Genomic DNA, 7,557 nt, shown 5'->3' on the forward strand with positions numbered 1-7,557 from the left:
GTGTGCATTTAAATATATAACTATTTATTCTTTCATTCTGCAAATGTTTTTGGTTTTTTCTTTTAAATTTTCTTTTGAAAGGGAAAGGTGCTGAATCTAATGGGATAATATTTTGAGAAAGTTCGAACGTATTTTTCTTCCTTCCCTCACCATTGAGCTGGGAGAATGTAATCATCATAGAGAAACTTCTTTGTCAATATAGTAGCTGAAAAGTAAAGTAGCAGCACCAGAAGGAGTGAGTGGATGGATGCTGAAAGTCCCTTGCACTTTGCCGTTCTCTACCAAATTTGGCAGAATGTAAAATGTTATCGTGGGCAGATCTAGGTGGCACCTGAGTTCCTGAGGTTGAACTTGCATATCCAGGAGAGCTAGGGCTTGGAAAGAGAAGCATGTTCCTTAGATTCAGAAGCCACGACAGAGACATCAACAGAGTATGCCAGGTAAAAACAGAAAGCAACAGAAGAAATGAGTCCCTTTTGGAGGCAGCCTCTAGAACAGAGGACAACACTCAGACCAGATGGCCCTCCCTAGGGCAAACTGGCACTAATCGCCTCTGGGAATTAAGATCAATCCTGGAGGCAAGGAGAGACAAAGACTCTTGAAATGACTGAATATGACTGAATACTGATCCCCAAAGAGACTGAGATTTCAGTCACATGTGACTGGGTTTCTAGGAATTAGAAAGATTGTCTTTTTTGTTTTCTATATAGGAAGTGGCTGTGGGGATTGCGAGGTAACTGTAGTACACTTATAAAGAAACAGATTTACCTCTCTATAGATCCTACATGGAAGAATTTTGTGACCTCATATTTTAATCTATTATATATATATATTAATTATGTAACAATTTTTATTTTCAAATGCCAATGTTTTAAGCATCTTTCCACAGCAGTAAATATATTTCTACCAAATAATTTTAATATCTACATAATGTTTCATTGCATGAGTTTTTCTGAAATATATTTAACAGATTATTTTTGGGCATGCATGGTTTCTTATGGTTTCTTTTGTACGGCTATGCTTAAATCTATAAGAAACTTGTGCTTCCCCTTAGAATGTATTTCTAAGAGTGTAATTACTAGTTTATGTGGTCCGTACTTTTTGATGTGGGTTGTCAAATATTTGTCTGGAAATATTGCACCAATTCATACACATTTAAACTGTAGTTGTAACTGATATTTACACTATGCCTGGAGAATAATAAATAGAAAAATGTTTGATAAAGTCATAGAAATTGAACGTTGTCTCTATTTATAAAGTTATTTTCTTTCCTTGTGAATAATTTTAAACATTCTTCCTCAGGTCATAAGGTATTTATTTTCCTTCATTTCCTCATTTTTCAAATGTCACATTTTTTATGCAAGTTCTTTTAACATGAAATGATAATATAGTTTTTGTCTGTAAAATATTATTTTAGTTTTCTACCGGACAAAACAAATACATGCAATGGGTTTGCTGAAACAATGGGAGTTTGTTGACTCATGGTTTTGAGGCTAGGAGGTGTCTACAATCAAGATGTTATCATGGAGATGCTTCTCTCCAAAGCCTGAGGCATTCTGGGACTGGCTGCTGTGATCCTTGGACCTTGGGTGCTCTATCACATGGCAATGCACATGGAGATCTCTCTTGGCTTCTCTTTTCTTTACCAGGTTCTGTTGACTTCCAGCTTTTGGCTGCTCTCTCTCTCTGCGACCTTCCCTATAAGGCCATCAATAATAGGACTCAGACCCATCCTGATTGTAGCAAACCCAGCTGATTCTGTTGGGCCACAATTTGCCTGAAGTAACCTCATCAAAAGGTTCTATTTACAAGCATTCACACCTACAGGAATGGATTAAGTTAAGAACATGTTTTCCTGGGTTACATATCTCCAAGCCACTCCAAATATTGAAACAATTTTCCCAGTTGATTTATTGTTTTGTTTGTAATAAACTTTTTATAAAACATTTTAGATTTACATAAAATTTTCTAAGATAGTACTTAGTGGTCCAGCATATATTTTGTTAAAATCTTATGTAAAAATATCACACCACCCACTGAAAAAGTTAAGACTTTCGTATTGGCATAGTACTATTAACTAAATTGCAGGCATTTTTTTCAGGTTTTCCTGGGATTTCCACTAATACCCTTCCTCTGTACCATGCTTCATTTATTTCTCATTTCATTCTGGTCTCCTTTGATCTTAATAGTTTCTCTGTCTTTCTTTGGTTTTCACGACTGAACTTTCGGGGAGTAGTTTGAGGTATTTTGTAGAATGGCCATTCATTTGGGTTGGCCTGATGTTTTCTCATGCTTAGATTGGGATTTTGATAGGTTCTGGAGAAAAAATACCACAAAAGTGAGGTGACTTCTCATTGCATGGTATCAGGATGTACATGAAATCAACTTGACTTTTGATATTAATCTTGTTCACTGGCTTTAGGTGGTATTTGCCAGGTTTCCCCTCTGTAAATTTGTTTCCCTTTTGGTACCCTGCATTTTGCAAGTGAGTCATTAATTCCAGTCTGCACTCAAGCAATGAGGAAAATGTTCACTTCCCATAAGAGGAAATATCTACATGTATTATTTGGAATTCTTCTTGAATTCTAAGATTTTCTGGAAGGAAGATCCATTCCTTCTTCCACATTTACTTGTTAATTCAAATATTTATTTATATCAATATGGACTCATGTATATTTATTTTATACTTGGGGTTGTAGTCCATACTAGCATTATTTATTTGATTGCTCAAAATTTTCCAGATTTGAGAATTGGCTGTTGTTTTAGTTGGCTTCTGTTCCTGTGTCCTTTTGACGTCTCTCTACCTTTTCTTTTTAAATTTCTTTTCTGGCTCTACAAGATGATCCCAACTCATCTTCTTTTTTCTTTGCCCCAAGATAGAATTATCCATTTCTCTAAAGGACCTTTGTTACTTTTACTGGGAAATGGTATCTGGAAAGCAAAACCTGGGTACAGGGTATGTTCTTTACTAATGAGGTGCCCCTGGTCCTAGGCCTTCTGAGTGGACAGAGCTAGGAAATACATGTGGTCATACTAAGCCATACTAAGATCTATCAATCTTCATAGAGATTTAAACAAACATGCGTTCATACTGATTTCTCTGATTCAGTATTCAGAGCAACAGGCCTCATTCTAGACCTCCATTCCTTGTTTATTTTTAATGTTTTTATGTAATAGTGAAAAATCTGGCTCCCATTATCTGTAATTTGTTTGCTTATTTGTTTAACCCTACTAAACTTGTAAAGTAGATTCAGAACTGCTCAAACACACCCTTGTGAGAAACCTATTTACCAACTAGAATACAACGTATATTTGAGGTTTTTGTCTTTAGCCATATAGTATTAAGAAAAAAGATCATTTTCCAAAGTTATTTAGGTCTGTTCCTTTTCACCCCACTCTTTTTAGTGATGTCATGTTATACATTTGTAATATGTAACAAGATTAATATCAAAAGTCAAGCCAATTTCATGTACATCCTGATACCATGCATACATTTATGCATGTCATGCATACATTTAGATTTACAAGTCACTGTCCAAATTCCATTGCATTTAGTTGATTTTTCCAAATCTTGCATAGAGTGAGGCTCACTCTGCATGGGCTTTGACAAATGCATAGAGTCATATATTTACCGCACCAGTTGCATACAGAATTGTTCCATAACCCTAAAAATTCCCCCTGTATAACCCTTTGTAGTCAACAAATACACTCTCCACTAATCTCTCTGATGATTTAGAAAAAGTTATTTTGTTTTAATGATGAGAATGACACTCTTTGTACTTCAGCACATCTACAAAATAAGTCCAGAAGTCTCTTAAATTGATGGTTAAATAAAAATTTCAAGGACATTCAGTGAGAAATAATATTCTTTTGGGAAGCGGACTTGGCCCAGTGGATAGAACGTCCGTCTACCACATGGGAGGTCCACGGTTCAAACCCCAGGCCTCCTTGACCCGTGGCGAGTTGGACCATGTGCAGTGCTGATGCGAGCAAGGAGTGCCCTGCCACGCAGGGGTGCCCCCGCATAGGGGAGACCCACGTGCAAGGACTGCGCTCCATAAGGAAAGCTGCTCAGCATGAAAGAAAGTGCAGCCTGCCCAGGAATGATACCACACACACGGAGAACTGACACAACAAGATGACGTAACAAAAAGAAACACAGATTCCCATGCCACTGACAACAACAGAAGCGGACAAAAACAAGAACATGCAGCAAATGGACACAGAGAACAGACAACTGGGGGGAGGGGAGATAAATAAATAAAATAAATCTTTAAAAAAATATATTCTTTTCACCAAATGGTGCTGTATCAACTGGATATCCATATATACATTCTTTTAATTCACCATTACTTCACACCATACACAAAATATTAACGCAAAATGGGTTAAAGATCTAAATGTATAATCTAAAACTCTAAAATTGTTAGGATACTGCCTTTAAAAATTGGGGGTAGGCAATATTTTCTCTGGTAGATTACAAGTAATAAAAACCACAAAACAAAAACACATTTCAATTTAACTTCATGCAAATATAATCTTTAATATTTGAACAACATCCTAGTGAAAATGTAAAGGCAATCCACAAACTGGCGAAAATACCAGCAAGATATATTAGATAAAGGATTTGCATGCGCAATATATAGAGATCTCTTAAAAATAAGACCATTAAAAATAATCAACAAAGACTCAGGCACTTTGTAAGAGAAGATAGGTATACAAATGGCTAAGAGGTATACGCAAAAATGCACAACATGGATATTTATGAGAGAAATGCAAATTAAAACCACAATGAGATAACACTGAATACCAATTAGAGTGGCTAAAATTAATTTTAAGAATTCCTTCCACACCTTTTGTTGGCAAGGATGTGGACCAACTTTTACTCTCATGCACTGTTGGGGGTAGTGCAACCACTTTGAAATACATTTGGAAGTGTTTTTGTTTTTACTAAATTAATCATACAGATACTATGATTCTGATATTCCCCTCCTTGGAATTACCAAGAGGAATGAAAGAATATGTACAAATGTGTGTACATCAAAGTTCATAGCAACTTTATTTTGAATAACCCAAACCTTGAAACAATCAACATGTCCATTAACAAATGAATGAAGGAACCAGTATATTTTGGAGCCAGTATATTGGAACAAACTATTGTAAAATATAGATGCATTGCAAAGTGGTTATGCTGAATGAAAGAAGCCAGGAAAAAAAAAAAAATACACACTTTACAACTTCATTTGCATACAATTCCAAAAAATGCAAGCTAGTCAATAGTGACAGAAAGCCTATAGTAGCTTTTTGGGGATAGGGGGAATTAAAAGTGGCAATTCACCAAAAAGAAATTATTCCTTCTCAAGAAAAAAAAAGTGGTACAAAGAAGGTTTTGAGAGTATTGGGCATATTTGTTATCTTGATTGTGGAGATGGTTTCATATAGTATACCCATGCATATTGACCACATTATTGGATTTATTGGACTTTGATTATACCGTAAAAAAGACATATAAATATATGTATACAAAATAGAAATTTCTGAAATACAAAATCCATCTGATGAGATAAAAGCAACTTGTATACAACAGAGTAAAGGACCTTGAAGACACATTGATACAATTCATTCAAACTGAGGCATATAAAGAAAAACCAAAAAGGATGAGAACTTCAGTGATCTGTGGGACAGTGTCAAGCTGACTAACATATCCGTAATTGAGTCTCAAAAGGAGAGGAAAAGAAGAAACAGAAGCAAAACAGGGGTCATAGAATAAAGCAAAACAAAAACTCAATAATATGAGATACATGAAAAATGAAGGTAAAGGAGTGCAGGCATGGCCCTTTGCCTGAAATTGCTTCTGGTCCTACACTGTCCATCACAGCTGGCCACCTGCAGGATGCCCTGACCGACAGACCTGGGTTGTTGATGTTGTTGGGAAGACGAAAAAGGAAGAAAAATCCCTGAGTAGCTGATCCATGTTAACGGTTGGAACAGAAGGGGGGACATGTGGACAGCTGAAGATCATGTGCTTCCTGATGTAGATGAAAACTGGAGAAAACAGCATATATTGGCAAGAAAAGCTCTAGGTCACCTGAGAGACAAGGAAGAAATAAGAAGCACTGCAGGTTGACTGGTGTTGACCGTCTTAAAAAGCCTCCCTGTTGAAGAAAAAGATGAAAATGCTGAACACTCAATAAGCAGTTTCTCTGCTGACAGTAGTGAAGAAACAGTTGCAGGAATAAGAAGTGAAGAAAGTGATACTGAAGAAAAGACTGAAGTGAAAGAAGAACTAGACCTGCACACAAAAAGGGAAACGGAAGAACAAACACTAATTATAGATATCCCTGAAGTTCTGAAGAAGCTTGAAGATGATTGTTACTACATCAACAGGAGGAAAGAGGGAAATTGCCATGCCAGACCAGCATGATAACTATTTTGGAATTCTGTGTGAAGCATTTTGCTGTGAAGGCAGGCTTTTCAGCCAACGAGAGGTCTCGTCACAATGACACATGTCACACTATACCCCAGCAGAGAAGAATGTTGACCTTTGTAAGGAGATGGTTGATGGGTTTGATTATGGTCTCCTATTGGTTTTGCTCTATCCATATGAATAAGCTCCGTATTAAAAACGTGACTCGGTCAAAATTTCTCCTTCCAGTTAAGGAAGGTGCCTCAAGTGCTACAGGAACCAGGAGGCGCTGTCTCCAAACCCACCTTTGTTGAATCCTTCCCCTCTGCAGCCTGGGCTGGAAGCATCGCAGGCTCTGAGAGGTCTGCTCATCACACCTCCAGCCGTGGCAGGTCGTCTGGGAGCAGTGCATCTCCTCAGCCCAAGCGCCCGCATCCAGATGGGTCTGCCACCATGCCCAAGCTGTTCCTGTGCCTGGGAGAAGTCCCACATACTTAGCAGACTGTCACCTAGTCCTCTGACTCCGAATGAGGAAGGGAGTGCTGTGTTTGCTGGCTTTGAAGGGAGAAGAAATAATGAAATAAATGAGGCCCTCTCCTGGAACCTCAGGCCTGACAATGACCCCCGAGAGACCAGCTGCCTCCACCCTCTAGCATTTATGGGTCACAACATCTACTGCTCTTGTTCATCAAACTTCCAGAAATCCTTGGAAAGATGTCCTCTTCTGAGAAGAATCTGAAGGCTTCACTGAAGCACTCCGGTCTCTTTCTGCAGTTTTTAGCAGAATACCATGCAGACTTCTTCCCAGAGTCAGCTTCCATCACTGCCTGGGAGGTACTTGTCAGCACCAGGAATCCCAGGGCTATTTATTAAAGCTCTTGGGTTCTGGAAGAACAGCTTCTCCATCTAGCTTTGCACTCTAGATTGCAGGTGAGGAACAAACGAGACAGTGGGGTCACGAAAGTGGAAATAATTGAGACTGGTTCATTTAGAGAAGTTGCAGTTATTCGTTAGCCATACACACGCATTTTTAATTGTTAGCATTGTACAAATTTATTTTGCAAACTTTTCTTTTTTGTTCTCAGGCTGAATAGCTTTGAAACAAATTTAAGTTTTATTTGTAAATTGCAAATTTGGTCACAAAGTATTTT

The 7,557-nt window shown here is 37.7% G+C and overlaps 1 pseudogene; it reads left to right on the forward strand.

Annotated features, from left to right (window-relative positions):
* The first annotated feature begins 295 nt into the window (after positions 1–295).
* LOC101430323 (MSL complex subunit 3 pseudogene) lies at positions 296–7,305 on the forward strand (annotated as a pseudogene).
* The last annotated feature ends 252 nt before the right edge of the window (positions 7,306–7,557 follow it).

Source organism: Dasypus novemcinctus, chromosome 16, assembly GCF_030445035.2.
Source record: "Dasypus novemcinctus isolate mDasNov1 chromosome 16, mDasNov1.1.hap2, whole genome shotgun sequence".
In the NCBI taxonomy this organism is placed as follows: domain Eukaryota; kingdom Metazoa; phylum Chordata; class Mammalia; order Cingulata; family Dasypodidae; genus Dasypus; species Dasypus novemcinctus.